General features: G+C 36.6%; 1 pseudogene; it reads left to right on the plus strand.

The window, feature by feature from the left end:
• Positions 1-1417: 1417 nt before the first annotated feature.
• LOC149132183 (uncharacterized) lies at positions 1418-2382 on the plus strand (annotated as a pseudogene).
• Positions 2383-22590: the final 20208 nt, after the last annotated feature.

The raw sequence follows: 22590 nt of genomic DNA on the forward strand, positions 1-22590 counted from the left end.
CTCTCTCACACACACGCACATGTACATATAAAAAAGATGTATGCATATGTATCGATGTATGTATGTATACATGACAACACACTCCTTCAATCATCCTCTTTCTCTCTCTATCTTTCTTTCTTCCACTCTCTCTTCTTCTTCTTCTTCTTCTCTCGCTCTCTTCCTCTCACTCTTTCTCTCTCTCTCTAACACACATACACGTCCATTTCTCCTCTCTTTCACTTTAAAACAAAAGTAAATAAATAAAAAAAAATTTGTGGAAATTAACGAACGCAGATGACAATACAGATGTGACTAGCTTGGAGAAACATTACTTTCATTATTCACACATCGTCAGTCTCGTAATCGAACTCTGTAATTTTGGTTGAAATTGAAAGTGTGTAACTATTTTCACTTTCTAATGACACTTAGTCGTTGTAACTTTTAATATCAGCGCGTTTATTGTTTGGAAGTCACATTCATATACGAAGACACACACACAGACATACATTAATGCACGCCTCGAACCTATCTCTGTCCCTGTGCGTATCTGTCTGTGTCTTTAGATGTGTGTGTGTGTGTGTGTGTGTGTGTGTGTGTGTGTGTGTGTGTGTGTGTGTGTGTGTGTGTGTGTGTGCGTGTGTGTGTGTGTGCCAATCGCCACAAAAATGTATGTATACCGACAGACACAAACACCGTCATACACATATACTTGTCAGTCATTGGCCTAGTGCACGTAACGAACGCGCGAACACATATAGAAAATGTGACGTCATCGTAGTGGTAGTGGTAAAAGATGTCGTTTACGATAGGTGACTAAAAGAAAAATGATAGTCTTAAATTGTTGCAATGCAAATAAGTGAATGAAAATATAGTTTAGTTGGTGGCTAAATGCTTACTGAATCTTTTGCTACCCCATACATCAAAAACGGCAACTCGGTTTTGAAATGCATAAAGAACATGCGCGCGCGCACACACACACACACATAAAACTCTCTTATATATATATATATATAGATTATATTATATTTTATTTTATTCTTTTATTCTTTTACATGTTTCAGTCATTTGATTGCCGCCATGCTGGAGCACCGCCTTTAGTCGAATAGATCGACCCCAAGACTTATCTTTTGCAAGCTTAGTACTTATTCTATCGATCTAGGTTATGGGGATGTAAACACACCAACATCGGTTTCAAACGCCGGTGGAGGACGAGGTTTATTCTCGTTTATGCGAATTCGGTGATGGGATACTTAGAACAAAAACTCTACCAGGAAATAGAGGAGAGATACAGCACTGAATTTAGGAAGTATATTGAAAAAGGATGGAAGAGATACCTCGACGATTGCTTTATAATCTGGACAAAATCTCAAACACTGTGGAAGAATTCAACATCCTCCTCAACAACCTACACCCATCCACCCAATTTACAAAGGAGATGAGCAGTACCAAATTACCATTTCTAGATATAATCGTAGTTAAAAAGAACACCGCCATTACCACAGATATATATTATAAACACACAGATACACACCAATACCTGAATTTTAAATCGTGCAATCCACCGCATACAAAATGTAACATCCCATACTGCTTAGTCAGAAGAATCTGTACCATTGTAGAGGATCTAAAGACAAGAAATCAGCGCCTGATGGAACTGAAAGAATTTCTGCTCAAACAAAAAAAACTACTTATAGAAAATGGTATTCAGCGGGCTTCGAAAATACCCATACAACACCGCAAAGAAGAGAAAAACAAGAGCAAATCATACCATTTATAGTGACACACAATCCATGCCATCATAATATCTTCAATATTGCTAAAGCAAACCTACCAATCATTGCATAAAGTAAGGAATTGAGAAATATCATTACAGATCAAAATATAACTCTGAGTAAGAGACAACCTAAAAGCTTGAAAAAATTATTAACAAAGGCAAGGTTTGACCTTAGCAACAAAAATCAAACATCCACTGTGTCTAAATGCAATGATAGCCGATGCGGTACAGGCCAATTAATTCATACCGGCCCATATATGAACACAAAAACAAGGAAAATATTCACAAACGTGAACATGAACTGCAAAAGTAGAAATCTAATCTACTGCATCAAATGTCCAACTTGTGAAGAACTGTACGTTGGCCAGACAGGTAATGCACTATCAGAATGCTCGAGTGTGCATCGACAACAAATTAAAAATCCAGAGGTCCGCCAAATACCACTGAGTAACCATCTGGCAACATGTGGTCGAAAAACTTTTATATTTCCATTTCATAAGCTTTACAACCTGAATGAAATTGAGAGAAAACTGAGAGAAAATGACTTTATTAAGAAATTCAAACCCAAGCTTAACAAACAATGATTAAATTAATCTTATTTGGGGTGTGAAAATCTTATCCCTTTAACTAAAACACAAAACATCTCTAAAAAGTACTGCTGTCATCATTTCTAAAAATATACAATGAAAAATGGTTTGGCATCATCTCTAAAAATAGCCAAACAACTACTACTGCTGTCCACCGGAATGTATATAAAAGACAAAAGACAGCCAGTCAACTACATTTGAAACATTTCTGTCACATAGGACCTTGAAGATGCTAGAAAGCAGGAAAGTATACTAGTCCTTTAATATTCAATATTTCATTTATTCAATAAGACATTCGATACTTCATTTCATTTTACTATATATACTATATATTTCATATTCTATATCCTACATTAATTTAATAAGAATACAAATAAAACATAAAAAAACAGACAGAGTTGGAATTCTTTTGAATTATATATATATATATATATATATATATATATATATATATATATATATATATGTATATATATATATATAGTTAAAAAAAAACAATAACAAAAAAACAAAAAAACAACAAAGTGAGGACGTGATATGGATAGTATTATTGGACGCTCAGGAAAGGAAAGAGAGAGTATATATATATATATATATATATATATATATATATATATATATTTAAGAGATGAGGGATTATGTACTTTATTTACACTATTTAAATTTGACGGATATTTGGCCTTATCTTGTTTGGTGTTAACACAACGTTTCAGCTGGTATACCCTCCAGCCTTCATCAGGTGTCTTGGGGAAATTTAGAACCTGGGTTCCCAGTTATAAGTTACAGCTACAATATCCTTAACTGGACACTAAACGAACTATCTAAAATAGACAGGAAAACAAGAAAAATAATGACAGGATATAGGATGCACCACCCAAAATCTGACATAGAAAGGCTATATATACAACGCACAGAAGGTGACAGGGGACTTATACAGCTGGAAAACTATTATAAAATAACCACCATAGGACTGCAAAAATACCTACTCCAGAAGCAAGGAAAATTAATACAAATAGCCACAAAACACGAGCAAAACAAAAAACTGTTTTCAGTATTTAAGGAAGCTGACAAATACAAACAAGAAATCATACTACCTAACAAATACGAAGAAGACGAAACAACAAAAGCTATAAAACAAATGAAATCCAAACTAAAACTAGAACAGCAACGGACCATGATAAAACGATGGCAAGAAAAGCCCCTACATGGTAAATACTGGGCTAAACTAAATGCAAAAGAAATAGACAGAGAAAAATCCCAGCAATGGTTGAGAAGCTCAGGACTCCAAGCAAAGACTGAAGGTTTTTTTAATTGCTGCACAAGACCAAAGCCTCCCCACCAGAAATTACCAAAAACACATAATGAAAAGAAATGTAACAAGTAACTGTAGAATATGTGGAGATGGACAAGAAACAATAAATCATATTATCTCTGGCTGCCCAGTCCTGGCTAAGAAGGAATATATTCACAGACACGACAGAGCTGGGACCTATATACACTGGAAGCTATGCCAACACCATGGAATAACAACAGAAAAAAGATGGTATAAACACACGCCAGAAAAGGTCACAGAAAACGAGAAAGCAACCATACTCTGGGATATGCCAATACACACAGATAGAGAAATTAAGGCAAATAGACCAGATATAGTTGTCAAAGATCATGGAGAAAAAAATGCTTTCTAATTGATGTATCAATACCAGCAGATGACAACGTTTCCCTAAAAGAAATGGAAAAACTTTCAAAATACAAAGACCTGGAAATAGAGGTAACTGGAATGTGGAATCTAAAACAGAAACAATTCCTATCATAGTAGGTGCCTTACAGTAACATCACAGCAAACCACAGCACATACCCAAGGCATACAGAGCTGCGCTCGGTAGTGAAGTGAAAGCACGTTATAAAAATAAAACTACTGAATAACAATAATAACAATAATAATAATAATAATAATAATAATAATAATAATAATAATAATAATAATAATAATAATAATAATAATAATAATAGCACCGGGCTGAATAACAACATGGATGTGCTACACTGGGCTCCTTATACATAAACAGACCTAATTCAATAACATCGATGGAATTAGGCAAAAGAACCGGTGGAAGATTTGAAGGAAGCGGTCTTTTAACGAAGATAATTTTTTTTAAATGGTATTTTACTGCCATACAAAGCACAGGTTCTCCTATGCACGATGTCTCAGTGAAACACGTGCGATCACGCACGCAAAATCAACACCGAAAAGTTTACAAACTATAAAAAAGGAATGGAACAAAATAGTAAGCACACATATTGAATAATTACGCATACACTCAAACGTCTACACAATGATATATACGTTTTGATATCCATAGAACTACACATGCGTCTTAATGTTTACACAACTACGTGAAATTCACAGGACACACTCACGCATACGAAAACACATATCACAAACGAAGCAAAAACAAAACTTTTTTTCTTCTTTATTTTCATTTTGTGAACAAACACAGACAGAGTGAACCATTCATAAGTTTAAAACGCCACAAAAAAAAATACACTATGTCCGGAGATAAATCTATCAACAAAACAGAATACAGACGAATACCGATCTGCTCGCCTTAAGAAACTGCGCTACGAGCAATGTTTACATGCTGAGAACTCGGTGACGGTGTTGTCTCAAAAAATTGACCCATAACAGACAAATCCGTCCCCTAATGTCAACGCCAAAGCTCGTCACGCCTCAATGATAACAAAGCAGATTACAAACCAGATTGGTCGTCGACCGAATCCCAAAGAGCCACGTACGCGATATAGATTTGTTAGCCTTAGGGAGCTGCGTCACGAAAGCTCGGAGACGGTGTTGTCTCAAAAAATTAACCCTAAACAGACAGATCCGTCCCCTAGCGTCAACGTCGAAGCTTGTTATGCCTCACTGTTAACAAAACAAAGTACAAACCGGAATGGTCACCGACCGCATTATAAAGGACCACGGACTCGAATGATGAACCAGATTCGACACGAGAAATCTGCTACTGGTTCAAATCTTCCCGACACACAGGAGCTGGAAGTACCCCACAACCGGAATATTCCAACAGATGGCCATCCATGCTCATCACCAAACAACCAAAAGAAAAAGAAGGAAAAATGGTCTAGGGAAGATAATAAAGAAGTTCTTACGGCCTACTACCATGCCATATATTTCCCCACAAATAAATCGAATACTGTACAAACCTACTTAAACTGGATACAGAAACACCTTGAAGTAAGACCCTACATAGACAGTAACAAACTTGCCAACGTCAGAAGAAACATTATGAAAAAAATTACTAACTGAAGTAGAGATTGACGAAATTAAACAAGCAGTAAGGGATAAAAAGAATGAAACTGTAGCTAAAGAAGATACTACAGAGGAAATGATTATAAACTAGCCCAAGGCTGATGAAAATACAGTAATGATTGAAAGAGTTAATGTAACTGATAGGCAAAGTGAAATACTCTCTGAACCAACCATAAACACTAAGGCAGGTGAAAATCAAATACATGAAGAAAGTCATGCAGAAATCGATGCAACAGAACTCCATGATCTAAAAAATCAGATCATGATTGAATGACTGAAAATTAAAGAAACCAGTATGAATGAACGCGACACTTTCCCAAAAATTCGCAATTCTAACCAAAACCTGAAAATAATTGGTAAAATCCGCCTTGTACATAAGGATATAATTTCAGCTAATGATGTTGATATTATAGATCTCAACCACCTGTACATTGCATCCGAAAAAATCTCAACGGTTCTATGTGGTGAAAAGATTAGAAAACGACTACAATCCCACAAAAAGCCTTCTTGGCAAGAGCGCATTCAACACAAAATTAAGCTACTTAGATCTGACATAGAATGTTTGAAAAACCTTAAATTTGACAAGAGTATCAAACCTACAAAGACCCAAAAACTAAAGAAAAAATATGATGTGAAAACCATAGTTGACATTGATGCCACCATAGAAACCATCAAGCAAAAGGTATGTGCTAAAGCTTCCCGTATAGCAAGGTGTGAAAAGCGTGTTAGATTCTTCAGAGATAATAACATGTTCAAAAATAACCCCAAAAATTTCTACAGGAAGATAGGGAAAACACCAGTAACAATAAAGTCTGTCCCATCAAAAGAAGAAGTGCAGGAATTTTGGAATAAAATCTGGGCAGAAGATAAAACACACAATGAAAAGGCCCCTTGGATTGATAGAATATCTACAGACTTTGACTCCTTTAAGGAGCAAAAGTGGGAGGGGGTCAAGGTAGAAGATATAAGATCTACTCTCAGGAGGTCAAGCAAATGGAAGTCTCCAGGAAAGGATAAAATTCCTAACTTCTGGTTGAATGCCTTCCCAGAGAGTCATGAACTGCTAACAAAACTTTACAACGACGTTTTGCAAAATCCTAGTTTGATGCCCTCTTGGCTAGTTAATGGTTTAACATTCCTGCTTCCAAAAAATGAGGAAACAAACGAACCAAAAAAATTATCGACCCATAACCTGCTTAACAACAATGTATAAGACGCTAACATCTGTCCTAACTGAGTATACCTATACCTATAGATATGTAGCATATCCCCTAATGAGCAAAAGGGATGTAAACGTGGATCTTATGGTTGTAAAGATCAGCTACTCATCAATAAGATGATCTTAGAAGATTGTCACAAGCGACACAAAAACTTGTCAATAGCCTGGATTATGAAATGTCTGGAAATGTATAAAATAGCTCCTACTCTGCGAAACTTTTTATCTGTAAGTATGAGATCATGGAGAACCACACTGACGTTGAACAATGACAATGAATCTCTAAATGCTGGAGATGTAAGAATTTCATGTGGGTGACTCACTATCACCACTCCTCTTCTGTCTAGCCTTAATAACTCTCTCAAAATTGCTCAATGATACACAGTATGGTTATAAAATATTTGATAAAAATATAAATCAACTCATTTACATGGATGACTTAAAGCTCTTTGCAAAAAATGACCAACAACTCAAAGACCTACTAGCGATTGTTAAACAACCGAGTGATGACATCAGGATGCAATTTGGCCTTGATTAATGTGCAAAAGCTACCTTTATCAAAGGAAAAATGACAAAAACATCTAATGTGAACCTTGACCAGCAAAATGTCATAAAATAGTTAGAACCAGCGGAGAGCTACAAATACCTAGGGGTAATTGAAGGGGACAATATCAAGCATTCAGTGATGAGGGAAAGGATCATAAGAGAATGTTATCGCAGGATGAGAGCAATACTGAAGATAGAGCTGAACGCAAGAAACAGGATCGAAGCGATCAATGCTCTAGCCATACCAGTCGTGACTTACAGTTTCAATATCGTTAACTGGTCAATTACAGAAATATGTAATGTTGACAGAAAAATACGAAAACTGTTGACAATGCATAGAATGCACCACACTAAGGCAGATATAGAACGTCTTTATCTGCCAAGAAAAGAAGGAGGCTGTGGACTTCTACAGCTGGCATTAACAATGAAGGTAACCACAATTGGCCTAGACACCTATCTGAAAAACTCTGAGGACTGGATGCTAAAACTTGTCTCAAAACATGAAAGCAAGAAAGCATCTTACTCAGTAACAAAACAGGCAAAGGAATATATAAGTGAATTCCATTTGCAACAAATTCAAGAATTAGACGAACTAGAAACACCCGCAGAAAAAGCTAAGCGCTTGAAAACCCGTGCTAAAATTGCTGCCTTAGATATTATAACTGATAAATGTCATGGAAAACCTCCCAATGGCAAATACCCAAAGAGAGCGAATAATGCAGATATTGACAAAGCCCTTACCCATCAATGGCTAATGGCCTCTGGCTTGAAATCAGAAACAGAGGGTTTTATCATAGCAGCCCAAGATCAATGCCTACCTACAAAGAACTACCAGGCCAACATATTAAAGAACGGCAGCTCCCAATTATGTCGTATATGCCAACAACAAAATGAGAGATCGATCATGTTGTCTCCATGTGCAGTCTGCTTGCGCCTACAGAGTATCTCAACAGGCATGATAGAGCTGTACAATATATTCACTGGATAATATGCAAAAACCTGGACTTGCCCCATGATAGAAACTGGTGGGAACACAAACCACCCCCAGTACTTGAAAATGATCACATCGCACTCCTCTGGAACTTCACCATTCAAACTGACAGAAAGATAGATGCAAATAGGCCAGGCATCATACTGAAAGACTTCAGACAAAAATCATGCCTCCTCATTGATATGACTGTCCCAATCGATATAAACGTATCTGTCAAGACCTACCAAAAACTGAGCAAATATAAAGATCTTGAAATAGAAATTAGCAAAATGTGGAACCTGAAGGCTAAAACAATACCTATTGTCATAGGTGCCCTGGGAATGACAGCGAAACGGGCTGATTACTACCTAGCTCAGATACCAGGAAACCCCAAAATGGCTGAAGTTCAAAAGATAGTGCTCATGAGAACTGCCCATATCCTACGTAAAATACTGTCTATGTGATCTCAAATTTTAAAACAAACACATAATTTTCTTATGGTTTCTTAAACATTCTCTAGAACAACACTATGTACAAATCGAAATATATGGTACCATAGGCATAACACCTACATGAACTTCTAACTTGTTGTCTCTTGAGGTCTCTGGGTGAGACTTGGATCCAACTTGTACAAATGTAAAGCAAAAGTCAAACACAAAATAATAATGATATGGAAAACTGAACTGACATCTTACGGAAAAAGCGTGAGCACCCCGGTTATCAGAAGAAAGATTTTCCAGGGTGACAGCCTATCTCTGTTGCTTTTCGTTCACTGCATGATATCCCTGATCTTGGTACTCAGGAAAATGAACTTGGGGTACCAACTAAAGGAAAGGATATAATTACCGAATGGAGACTTGATTAAGCAAATTGAAACGGAAAGATACAAATACATTGGTGTACGAGAGATCAACGAGATAGTGGAAAAGGAAACAAAAGAGCTACTGTGGATGGAATATTTCCGAAGACTGAGGTTGGTGCTGTGCTCAAAATTGACTGGATGAAATAACATCTAAGCAGTTAATACATGGGCGATAGCATCACTTCGGTATGGAGCGGGAATTATAAAATGGCAAAAGAGAGAAATGAAGAAAAATGGATACCTAGACCAGAAAAATGTTGGCAGTACACAGAGCTTTCCACCCTAAGAGAGACATCAATAGGCTGTACTTGTCCAGAAGGAAGGGTGGGAAAGGCTTGATCAGTTGCCAGGACTGTATCGAAGCATAGGAAAACAGCTTAGCGTGGTATGTGAAAATGCCGTGGAGCCAGCTTCATCAAAACTGAAAATTGTGTAACTAAAGAAAAATTTAAACAAGAAATGAACAAAAGAAGAGAGAAAAAGCATGAAAAGAAAAGAAAATGTATGGTCAGTTTGCAAGAGATGTGAACGCTAAGACAGATACAGAGGACCGGTGGCTATGGATGAGGAGAGACAGAAGCACTCATAAGCGCAGCTCAGGAACAAGCTTTAAGAACCAAATATATGAGGTGCAGAATAGACACTACTGATAGCGGCAAATGCAGAATGTGTGGTGAGAGGGGTGAAACAGTATGGCACATCGTCAGCGAATGCCATAAATTGACACAACGCGAATACAAAAGACGTCATGACAATGATCCAAGAATGATCCATTGGGAATTCTGTAGAAATCACGGCTTACAAAAAGCAAAGACGTGGTATCAGCAAACCCCAGAAGGAATCACCGAAAATGAGAAAAGCAAAATCTTGTGGGATGCAATGATCCAGTGCGATCACCTGACCAGACATCGGAAACCGGACGTTGTTGTGATGAATATAAAACAAAGAACATGTATGATAAACGACATAGGATCAATGTGATCCTGGTGACAACAGGATTAATGTGAAAGAAGAAAAAATGAATAACTATGACGATTTAAAGTGGAAAATACAAAGGTTGTGGTCAATGAAGAGAGAAGACATGAAACCAATAGTAATTGTGCACTTAGAAGTATCAGCACTCAACTACCAATACGACTGAGTAAGATCGGTGCAAGTGTGAAGCTGTGAGTTTTAATACAATAATAATAATGATAATAATAATAATAATAATAATAATAATAATAATAATAATAATAATAATAATAATAATAATAATGGTTTCAAATTTTTGCCACAAGGGTAGTAGTTTTGTGGGAGGGGATGAGTCGATTAAATCGATCTCAGTGTTCCACTAGTACTTATTTTACCGACCCCGAAAGGATGAAAGGTAAAGTCGACCTCGGCAAAATTTGAACACAAAACGTAGTGACGGGCGAAATACCTCTAAGTATTTTGCCCAGCGTGCTAACGATTCTGCCAGCTCACCTTATTATTATTATCATTATTATTATTATTACTATTATTATTATTATTATTGCTCAGTAGTTTTATTTTTATAACGTGCTTTCACGTCACTACCGAGCGCAGCTCTGTGTGCCCTGGGTATGTGCTGTGGTTTGCTGTGATACTATTATTATTATTATTGTTCAGTAGTTTTATTTTTATAACGTGCTTTCACTTCACTACCGAGCGCAGCTCTGTGCGCCTTGGGTATGTGCTGTGGTTTGCTGTGGTGCTCTTATGTTTACTGTATTGAAAGTGTTTTGCGTAGAATGTGTGCAGTACCCAGTAGTGCAATTTTCTGTATGTTATATATATTTGTAAGTCCTGGTATTTTTGTTATGTATTTGTCTGAATATTTTTTTATTATACCTAAGGCACCTACTATGATAGGAATTGTTTCTGTTTTTAGATTCCACATTCGAGTTATCTCTATTTCCAGGTCTTTGTATTTTGAAAGTTTTTTCATTTCTTTTAGAGAAACGTTGTCATCTGCTGGTATTGATACATCAATTAGAAAGCATTTTTTTTTCTTCATGATCTTTGACAACTATATCTGGTCTATTTGCCTTAATTTCTCTATCTGTGTGTATTGGCATATCCCAGAGTATGGTTGCTTTCTCGTTTTCTGTGACCTTTTCTGGCGTGTGTTTATACCATCTTTTTTCTGTTGTTATTCCATAGTGTTGGCATAGCTTCCAGTGTATATAGGTCCCAGCTCTGTCGTGTCTGTGAATATATTCCTTCTTAGCCAGGAGTGGGCAGCCAGAGATAATATGATTTATTGTTTCTTGTCCATCTCCACATATTCTACAGTTACTTGTTATATTTCTTTTCACTATGTGTTTTTGGTAATTTCTGGTGGGGAGGCTCTGGTCTTGTGCAGCAATTAAAAATCCTTCAGTCTCTGCTTTGAGTCCTGAGCTTCTCAGCCATTGCTGGGATTTTTCTCTGTCTATTTCTTTCGCATTTAGTTTAGCCCAGTATTTACCATGTAGGGGCTTTTCTTGCCATCGTTTTATCATGGTCCGTTGCTGTTCTAGTTTTAGTTTGGATTTCATTTGTTTTATAGCTTTTGTTGTTTCTTCTTCTTCTTCTTCTTCTTCTTCTTCTTCTTCTTCATCTTCTTCTTCTTCTTCTTCTTCTTCTTCTTCTTCTTCTTCTTCTTCTTCTTCTTCTTCTTCTTCTTCTTCTTCTTCTTCTTCTTCTTCTTCTTCTTCTTCTTCTTCTTCGTATTTGTTAGGTAGATTGATTTCTTGTTTGTATTTGTCAGCTTCCTTAAATACTGAAAACAGTTTTTTGTTTTGCTCGTGTTTTGTGGCTATTTGTATTAGTTTTCCCTTGCTTCTGGAGTAGGTATTTTTGCAGTCCTATGGTGGTTATTTTATAATAGTTTTCTAGCTGTATAAGACCCCTGCCACTTCTGTGCGTTGTATATATAGCCTTTCTATGTCAGATTTTGGGTGGTGCATCCTAAATCCTGTCCATTATTTTTCTTGTTTTCCTGTCTAATTTACATAGTTCGTTTAGTGTCCAGTTAAGGATATTGTAGCTGTAGCTTATAACTGGGACAGCTAAAGTGTTGATACCCATTATCTTGTTTTTAGCATTGAGCTCTGTTTTTAGTATTGATCTAACTCGTCTATAGTACTCTTTCTTTATTTTTTCTTTCATTTGTGTATGTTGTATCCTACCTAGTTCATTGACTCCTAAATACTTATATGGTATTTCGTCTAGTTCTCTTATTTCATTGGCTTTATCTAGTGTTGTATTGCTACTTTTAACTAATTTTCCTCTTTTCAGGGTTGCTTTGGCACATTTTTCTAATCCGAATTTCATTTCTATTTCCTTGGTAAAGCCGTGTACTGTCTGTAGTAGTGTTTCTAGCTCTTTGTCGTTTTTTGCATATAATTTTAGGTCATCCATATATAGAAGGTGACTGACTGTTTTTCCATAGCATTTGTAACCGCATCCAGTTCTATTTAGCAATTCTGTTAAAGGTGTGATGTGCCAGGCAGAACAGGAGTGGAGAGAGTGTGTCTCCCTGGAATATTCCTCTTCTAATGGGGATGGCTTTCGTTTTCACAAGTCCCTCTTTTGTTTGGAGCTGTAGCACTGTCTGCCATTTGTTCATTGAGTGCTCTATGTATTTTATGATAATTGGTGCCACCTTGTTTATGGCTAGTGTTTCCAGAATCCACGTGTGGGGAACACTGTCGAAAGCCTTTTGGTAGTCCACCCAGGCCATACTGAGGCCTTTCTTCTTTCTGCGGCTGTCTTCAGTTATGGCTTTATTGATCAATAATTGATCTTTACAGCCGTATGAGCCCTTGCAGCATCCCTTCTGCTCTTCTGGAAACAGGTTGTTATTTTCCAGGTGTTTACTCAATCTCTTGCGATATTATTGCAGTAAAGGCTTTGTAGATCGTAGGGAGACAGGTTATAGGTCTATAGTTTTGTGGTTTCTCCGTTTCCGTGGATTTGGGGATTAAGATGGTTTTCCCTTTTGTGAGCCATTCAGGCATTGTCTCTGGATCTGCTATTATGTTGTTAAAGTTTTCTGCCAGCTTTTTATGCATTGCTGGCAGGTGTTTTAACCAGAAATTGGGGATCTTGTCGTGTCCAGGTGCCTTCCAGTTGCTTAGTCTTTGCAGTGTCTGGGTGACCTCTTCAGTTGTTATAGGGGCCCAGAGTTGCTCAGGTGCTAAGTTCGTTGTTTTAATGGTCCTTTTTTGGGGTTGTTGCTTCACCGACCATATTTGTTTCCAGAATTTCTCTAGTTCTTCTGCTGTTGGTGCTGAAGTAATGTCTATTTTATTTTTACCCAGTTCTTGGTAGAGTTTTTTGGGGCTGGATTTGAACTGTTTGTTTTGTTCAAAGAAACGTTGGCGTTTCTCATACCGGCGGATTCTCTGTGCTTTGGCAAGGATGTCTTGCTTTAGTTTTTCTTTTGCCTCAGGTAAGTCTTTTTCTGTAATGCTGTATTTGTACAGTATTTTTGTTTTCTTCTTGTTACTTAGTAGTGTTGATTGTTTACTAATTTCGTTGAGAATCGATAAATCTTTTCTCTTTTTTTAAATTTTGTTCTGGATGTTATTTATCCACAAGGTCTGTTTGGGTGGTAGAACTCCTGTTCGGATGGGTTTGAGTGAGTATCCTGCTTCTTTTGTGGCTGCAGTGGCTGCCGCATATATTATGTCATTTAGCTCAGTGATATTGCCTGTTGTTTCTGTGGTTGTTAGTTCCGTGACGGCCAGGTTTATGCTATTTATTATTGATGTTGTTTTATTGTCTATTTTGATTTTTGGGAAATATAATCTGTGGTCCATTCTAAGATCTGTGGTTTTCAGTTCTTCGGTTATTTTCATTTTCATAGTATCGTAATTATTAGGTTTCCCTTCGTTATTTCCAGGCTTTATATTTGTTTTGCCTTCCTTTTCATTCATATGTTTGTCTGTGGTGTTCTGGATTGGTGCTTTTTGTACACTATTATACATCTCTACGGTCTGGGTTTGTTGTTTTTTGTTTACTTCGTTTTTGCCGGAAATGTTACGTTTGTCCCCGTGTTTTGCTATCTCAGTGTTTATATTATTATTTGGCATTGCTGTGTGACTACTATCTAGATTTTCCTGATGTATTTTTTCTTTCAATTGTTCTATTTCTATTTCTGATATTTTTTTTGCTTTTAGAATATATCTTCTTATGTTAGCTAGTTTGTTAGGGTTCATTGTTTTATCGAGGTCTATATTTACATTATTTTTCTTCCATGTTTTATATGTATGTGTTGTTGCGTTTTCGTTTTTTGGGTAGAGTACTGCTGTGAAATAGGCGTGTAGGATCGAAATGTGTTCCTCACGTGTCCATTTATGCCGTTTTGGTTTTGTTTGCGGGACATGAGGAACAACGTCCGGCCCTTTATTTTGACGGTCATCGTTTTCGTAGGGTACCGGTTCGTTTTATTTCTGTTGTCAGATTGTTTTGCACGTTCATATCTTCGTACTTTTTTCGTAACAAGCTTACAGTACGTACTTCTCGGTTGTTATTCTTGGGTGAAATAATACCGGTGTTATTTAATATGTTGTAATTTTTTTGTACATGGTGTTTTGGGGTTCGAAGATGGTCTGATTTTGATGTAACACGTGTGTTTACGATCGCTGTGCGGGTAGTGGAGGTATCAAGTTAAAATACATCATTATATTTGGAAAAATAGAGATAAATTTCAATGAGTATTACTTACTCGGATATAGTCCAACCCTTTGTCAGCTATTTTTTGTACATGGTGTTTGGGTTTGGAGATGATCTGAATTTTGATGTAACACGTGTGTTTACGATCGCTGTTCGGGTAGTGGAGGTATCAAGTTAAAATACATCATTATATTTGGAAAAATAGGAATAAATTTCAATGAGTATTACTTATTCGGGTATAGTCCAACCCTTTGTCAGCTATTTTTTGGCTCCATGCGATGTCTTTATTTCCGATGTTTTTGGATAAGTTTCGGAGCAGTGATTTATCGTACTTTACATGTTAAACTTCCTCGGTGTTCTTTTTTAAACTTCCCCGGTGTTCTTTTTAAACTTCCCCGGTGTTCTTTTCTTAAACTTCCCCGGTGTTCTTTTCTTAAACTTCCCCGGTGTTCTTTTTTAAACTTCCCCGGTGTTCTTTTCTTTAAACTTCCCCGGTGTTCTTTTCTTTAAACTTCCCCGGTGTTCTTTTTAAACTTCCCCGGTGTTCTTTTCTTTAAACTTCCCCGGTGTTCTTTTCTTTAAACTTCCCCGGTGTTCTTGTCAAATTCTTTCGCCGCTATATTATTATTATTATTATTATTATTATTATTATTATTATTATTATTATTATTATTATTATTATTATTATTATGTTGTTGTTTTTTTTCTTCTTTCTTCAAATTTTCTTCCATTTCTCGCCGAGTATTTTCCGTACACCTAGGGCAGAGAAACTCGTTGTAGGCATTCCCAGTTTACACACGCAAATTCACAGGTAAAACATGTATTTAAAAAAAAAAAAAATTCATGAATGGATGTTGTTTTCACAGCGATAATGCTCTTCTCAGTACATGAGTCATTCCAGTTAGCACGATTTTTTGCACTTCCTGTAGGGATGCTAAGCCTGGTATCATTTTCAAGTAGGTTTCAGTACCTTTTTTTATCATTCCTAGAGATCCTACAATCACTGGTATGGTAGTCGCCTTGAGGTGTCACATTTTTTCAATTTCTATTAGCAAGTCTTTATATTTACTGATCTTGTCAAATTCTTTCGCCGCTATATTATGATCAGAGGGAATACTCATGTCAATTAATAAACACGTCTTCTTTGTCTGATCTTTTATAATAATATCCGGTTTATTTGCTTTTATAGTCTTGTCAGTATGTACGGGGAAGTCCCAGAGAATCGATACATTTTCTCCCTCAGTCACAGCTTCAGGATGGTGTTTATACCATTTGTCAGCGGTTTTGATCTTATAATGCTGACATATTGTCTAGTGTAAATACTGGCCAACTCTGTCATGTCTTGCTTTATATTCTGCAGGTGCTAAGACTCTACACCCTGAGATTATGTGGTCTATAGTTTCAATCGCATCGTTACAAAATTGGCATTTTGGGTCAGCTCCATTTTTTATCACATTGGCTTGGTAGTTCCGGGTTAATAAGCTTTGGTCTTGAGCAGCCAATATGAAACCTTCACTCTCTGCTTTTAGCCCTGAACTTCGTAACCACTGATGCGTGTGTTTCTGGTCGACATCAGCTTGTTTTCTACGAGCCACATACTTGCCATGCAGAGGTTTCTGTTCCCATCTGCTAGATAATTTTTCATGTGCTTTTGTCTTTGCAATTAATTTTATTTTCTTTGCAGCAGCAATTGGCACATTTCCTTCAACCTGATCAAGCTGGTGGGTATCTAAGAGATCAGTAGCGAATTTTTTGTTCTCTTTCAGAATAGAGTGAAGATTTTTCGGTCTTTCATGTTTTTCAACAAGTTTCAGCATCCAATCGTTGGTTGTTTCAAGTCCGATTGTGGTGGTTTTGTACGTAAGTTCAAGCTGGATCAAGCCTCGACCTCCCTAAGCTCTGGGAAGGTAAAGACGATCCACGTCTGCCTTTGGATGGTGCATCTTATTACAAGTCAGTAGCTTGCGGAGTTTTCTATCAATTTTGACTATTTCACTGGTATTCCAGTTAAGCACATTGAAGCTATAAAGAACAACTGGGACTGCTAAGGTATTTATGGCTAACACCTTATTATATGCATTTTATTATTATTATTATTATTATTATTATTATTATTATTATTATTATTATTATTATTGTTGTTGTTGTTGTTGTTGTTGTTGTTGTTGTTGTTGTTGTTATTATTATTATTATTATTCTGAGAGACACTCGGATAGTTCTTAATTTCCGGTTGCTCTTTACTTTGAAAGTAGTGCCTTCTCCTGTGACTCAAAGAGACAATACTCTCCTTAGAATGTGAGCTGCACCCAACAATGCTGTCTTCTGAATCACTTCGAGCCTGACAGCAGTTCCAATATCTTTAATATGTTTCTCAAAGTTTTTGGAAAATGCCCCTAATGCTCCAATTACCACTGGTAACACCATTACTTTCCTCATGCCCCATAACTTTCCTATCTCGTCCCGCAGTGGCTGGTATTTCTCACACTTTTCTGTTTCCTTACATTTCACCCTCGAATCGCTTGGTATTGCAGCATCTATTATCTTTGCTTCTTTTTCATCTTTATGGATGATCACGATATCTGGCCGTGTAGCAAACTCATAAGAGGCGGAGAGAGAACGTAAGTTCGTTTGCCCGAACATGAGAAATTACTAATATACGAATTATGAACTTCGTTGAAGAAATCTTTCACGTGGTTACAGTTCTATGATTCGTGTATGAGTAGTTATAAAAACCCTGATTTTCGGCAAAATCTCCAGTGATCGTTGGATGTTACTCAAGTCCACGACACTCACCCTTTTGAGTATAGGCTAATATATATGCCATGTTCAATACTCAAATCCGACAATATTGAATTGTCGTGAAACCTTATTAGTTAGAATGAGAAACTAGTTAATAATAAATTTAAGTCGTAAATTCTCTACGATGAAATGCTTTGTTTCTAAATTTCTATAAATGTAAAAATATGTATATAATAAATTAATGTAGAAACCTAATTTCTTTTACTTCTCGTTTCTTTCAACTTGTTGAATTTATTTCAGTATATTAATGAAACTGTATTTTTTTATGTGTAACGGTCAAGAAAATATAATCTAAATCTTCAACATACATGCACGTAATGAATGCACATTCAGCGTCTTGTCATGTATACATCATAACATTTACGCAGCCTAAACTAAACTAAGAGTTATGCTTAGTGATAAATACTTATAATTAAGTTATAAGTAACGAGATTATCATTATAGTTTTTAATTAAATAAACAATAATATTTGTTATAACTTACGAATGAAAACATTGTAAATAAAGATATAGTATATCTCACACTTCAACGACCTGTTGTGATAACAAACAACCAACATAAAAAAACTGGTGTCTGACCTGTTATACACATAAAAGCCGCTTCGCCTGTATGCCTTGGTTGCATTGTATGTTAAAATTCCAGAGTATTTTGTAATGTTCGTTTTCCATTACTCCCTCTGGCTTGTGTTCATACCATTGTTCGGCTCTCTCGAGGTTTGTTTACCGCACTACAGCTAGTGGACATATCTGGCCACATTGTCGTGTCCTTTTGTATTCGCGTTTATCTGGCCACATTGTCTATTATTATTATTGTTACTACTACTACTACTACTACTACTAGTAGTAGTAGTAGTAGTAGTAGTAGTAGTAGTAGTAGTAGTAGTAGTAGTAGTAGTAGTAGTAAGAAGAAGAAGAAGAAGACGAAGAAGAAGAAGAAGAAGAAGAAGAAGAAGAAGAAGAAGAAGAAGAAGAAGAAGAAGAAGAAGAAGAAGAAGAAGAAGAAGAAGAAGAAGAAGAAGAAGAAGAAGAAGAAGAAGAAGAAGAAGAAGAAGAAGAAGAAGAAGAAGAAGAAGAAGACCGGGGAAGTTTAACATGTGAGTACGATAAATCACTGCTCCGAAACTTATCCCAAAACATCGGAAATAAAGACATCGCATGGAGCCAAAAAATAGCTGACAAAGGGTTGGACTATACCCGAATAAGTAATACTCATTGAAATTTATTCCTATTTTTCCAAATATAATGATGTATTTTAACTTGATACCTCCACTACCCGAACAGCGATCGTAAACACACGTGTTACATCAAAATTCAGATCATCTCCAAACCCAAACACCATGTACAAAAAATAGCTGACAAAGGGTTGGACTATATCCGAGTAAGTAATACTCATTGAAATTTATCTCTATTTTTCCAAATATAATGATGTATTTTAACTTGATACCTCCACTACCCGCACAGCGATCGTAAACACACGTGTTACATCAAAATCAGACCATCTTCGAACCCCAAAACACCATGTACAAAAAAATTACAAACATATTAAATAACACCGGTATTATTTCACCCAAGAATAACAACCGAGAAGTACGTACTGTAAGCTTGTTACGAAAAAAGTACGAAGATATGAACGTGCAAAACAATCTGACAACAGAAATAAACGAACCGGTACCCTACGAAAACGATGACCGTCAAAATAAAGGGCCGGACGTTGTTCCTCATGTCCCGCAAACAAAACCAAAACGGCATAAATGGACACGTGAGGAACACATTTCGATCCTACACGCCTATTTCACAGCAGTACTCTACCCAAAAAACGAAAACGCAACAACACATACATATAAAACATGGAAGAAAAATAATGTAAATATAGACCTCGATAAAACAATGAACCCTAACAAACTAGCTAACATAAGAAGATATATTCTAAAAGCAAAAAAAATATCAGAAATAGAAATAGAACAATTGAAAGAAAAAATACATCAGGAAAATCTAGATAGTAGTCACACAGCAATGCCAAATAATAATATAAACACTGAGATAGCAAAACACGGGGACAAACGTAACATTTCCGGCAAAAACGAAGTAAACAAAAAACAACAAACCCAGACCGTAGAGATGTATAATAGTGTACAAAAAGCACCAATCCAGAACACCACAGACAAACATATGAATGAAAAGGAAGGCAAAACAAATATAAAGCCTGGAAATAACGAAGGGAAACCTAATAATTACGATACTATGAAAATGAAAATAACCGAAGAACTGAAAACCACAGATCTTAGAATGGACCACAGATTATATTTCCCAAAAATCAAAATAGACAATAAAACAACATCAATAATAAATAGCATAAACCTGGCCGTCACGGAACTAACAACCACAGAAACAACAGGCAATATCACTGAGCTAAATGACATAATATATGCGGCAGCCACTGCAGCCACAAAAGAAGCAGGATACTCACTCAAACCCATCCGAACAGGAGTTCTACCACCCAAACAGACCTTGTGGATAAATAACATCCAGAACAAAATTTAAAAAAAGAGAAAAGATTTATCGATTCTCAACGAAATTAGTAAACAATCAACACTACTAAGTAACAAGAAGAAAACAAAAATACTGTACAAATACAGCATTACAGAAAAAGACTTACCTGAGGCAAAAGAAAAACTAAAGCAAGACATCCTTGCCAAAGCACAGAGAATCCGCCGGTATGAGAAACGCCAACGTTTCTTTGAACAAAACAAACAGTTCAAATCCAGCCCCAAAAAACTCTACCAAGAACTGGGTAAAAATAAAATAGACATTACTTCAGCACCAACAGCAGAAGAACTAGAGAAATTCTGGAAACAAATATGGTCGGTGAAGCAACAACCCCAAAAAAGGACCATTAAAACAACGAACTTAGCACCTGAGCAACTCTGGGCCCCTATAACAACTGAAGAGGTCACCCAGACACTGCAAAGACTAAGCAACTGGAAGGCACCTGGACACGACAAGATCCCCAATTTCTGGTTAAAACACCTGCCAGCAATGCATAAAAAGCTGGCAGAAAACTTTAACAACATAATAGCAGATCCAGAGACAATGCCTGAATGGCTCACAAAAGGGAAAACCATCTTAATCCCCAAATCCACGGAAACGGAGAAACCACAAAACTATAGACCTATAACCTGTCTCCCTACGATCTACAAAGCCTTTACTGCAATAATATCGCAAGAGATTGAGTAAACACCTGGAAAATAACAACCTGTTTCCAGAAGAGCAGAAGGGATGCTGCAAGGGCTCATACGGCTGTAAAGATCAATTATTGATCAATAAAGCCATAACTGAAGACAGCCGCAGAAAGAAGAAAGGCCTCAGTATGGCCTGGGTGGACTACCAAAAGGCTTTCGACAGTGTTCCCCACACGTGGATTCTGGAAACACTAGCCATAAACAAGGTGGCACCAATTATCATAAAATACATAGAGCACTCAATGAACAAATGGCAGACAGTGCTACAGCTCCAAACAAAAGAGGGACTTGTGAAAACGAAAGCCATCCCCATTAGAAGAGGAATATTCCAGGGAGACACACTCTCTCCACTCCTGTTCTGCCTGGCACTCACACCTTTAACAGAATTGCTAAATAGAACTGGATGCGGTTACAAATGCTATGGAAAAACAGTCAGTCACCTTCTATATATGGATGACCTAAAATTATATGCAAAAAACGACAAAGAGCTAGAAACACTACTACAGACAGTACACGGCTTTACCAAGGAAATAGAAATGAAATTCGGATTAGAAAAATGTGCCAAAGCAACCCTGAAAAGAGGAAAATTAGTTAAAAGTAGCAATACAACACTAGATAAAGCCAATGAAATAAGAGAACTAGACGAAATACCATATAAGTATTTAGGAGTCAATGAACTAGGTAGGATACAACATACACAAATGAAAGAAAAAATAAAGAAAGAGTACTATAGACGAGTTAGATCAATACTAAAAACAGAGCTCAATGCTAAAAACAAGATAATGGGTATCAACACTTTAGCTGTCCCAGTTATAAGCTACAGCTACAATATCCTTAACTGGACACTAAACGAACTATGTAAATTAGACAGGAAAACAAGAAAAATAATGACAGGATATAGGATGCACCACCCAAAATCTGACATAGAAAGGCTATATATACAACGCACAGAAGGTGGCAGGGGTCTTATACAGCTAGAAAACTATTATAAAATAACCACCATAGGACTGCAAAAATACCTACTCCAGAAGCAAGGGAAACTAATACAAATAGCCACAAAACACGAGCAAAACAAAAAACTGTTTTCAGTATTTAAGGAAGCTGACAAATACAAACAAGAAATCAATCTACCTAACAAATACGAAGAAGAAGAAGAAGAAGAAGAAGAAGAAGAAGAAGAAGAAGAAGAAGAAGAAGAAGAAGAAGAAGAAGAAGAAGAAGAAGAAGAAGAAGAAGAAGAAGAAGAAGATGAAGAAGAAGAAGAAGAAGAAGAAGAAGAAGAAGAAGAAACAACAAAAGCTATAAAACAAATGAAATCCAAACTAAAACTAGAACAGCAACGGACCATGATAAAACGATGGCAAGAAAAGCCCCTACATGGTAAATACTGGGCTAAACTAAATGCGAAAGAAATAGACAGAGAAAAATCCCAGCAATGGCTGAGAAGCTCAGGACTCAAAGCAGAGACTGAAGGATTTTTAATTGCTGCACAAGACCAGAGCCTCCCCACCAGAAATTACCAAAAACACATAGTGAAAAGAAATATAACAAGTAACTGTAGAATATGTGGAGATGGACAAGAAACAATAAATCATATTATCTCTGGCTGCCCACTCCTGGCTAA

The sequence above is a fragment of the Octopus bimaculoides genome, chromosome Z, assembly GCF_046866305.1.
Source record: "Octopus bimaculoides isolate indiv1 chromosome Z, ASM4686630v1, whole genome shotgun sequence".
NCBI classification, from domain to species: domain Eukaryota; kingdom Metazoa; phylum Mollusca; class Cephalopoda; order Octopoda; family Octopodidae; genus Octopus; species Octopus bimaculoides.